Source organism: Apis dorsata, unplaced genomic scaffold, assembly GCF_000469605.1.
Source record: "Apis dorsata unplaced genomic scaffold, Apis dorsata 1.3 scaffold_174, whole genome shotgun sequence".
NCBI classification, from domain to species: domain Eukaryota; kingdom Metazoa; phylum Arthropoda; class Insecta; order Hymenoptera; family Apidae; genus Apis; species Apis dorsata.
This window is the reverse complement of record NW_006263462.1, coordinates 750,979-751,619: the sequence shown is the minus strand read 5'-3', so window position 1 is coordinate 751,619 and position 641 is coordinate 750,979.

Below are 641 nucleotides of genomic sequence, written 5' to 3'. Positions count from 1 at the left end.
AAAAAATATAAAAGATATTTTTTTGTATATAATCAGAAATCGATATCCCTTAAAATTAAAAAATTGAAAATGTGCGCTTTTAAATGCATCGCCGTTTCTTTCAAAAAAAATAAAATATATATAAAAAATGAAAAAAAGATATTCGAGTATTTTTTGTATAATCAGAAATCAATATTCCTTGAAATTAAAAAATTGCAATATAATCAGAAATCTCTTAAAATTAAAAAATTGCAAATGTGCGCTTTAAAAAAAAAAATATATATATATAAAAATTGGAAAAAAGATATTTTTTTGTATATAATCAGAAATCGATATCCCTTGAAACTAAAAAATTAGAAATTTATTTTTTTAATCGTTTCACAGATTCATAAACGTGCATCGTTGCTTCTTTCAAAAAAAAAAAGTATAAAAAAAAAAAAAATGGGAAAAAAAGAATATCCTTTGCTGGAACGCGTACACTCGAAATCGAGAAGAGAGGAGAAGGAGGATCCTTTGCGAGAGGGGGAATCGGGTTTTTTAACGGACATCGGCCACGTAGCCGCGTGGACGTGTTTGTTTAACAAGAGTCTAGACTACGGGGAACGCGAAAATATCCGCTCCGTGTTTTGATAAGAGGATGCACGGCGGCGGGTCGTCGAACC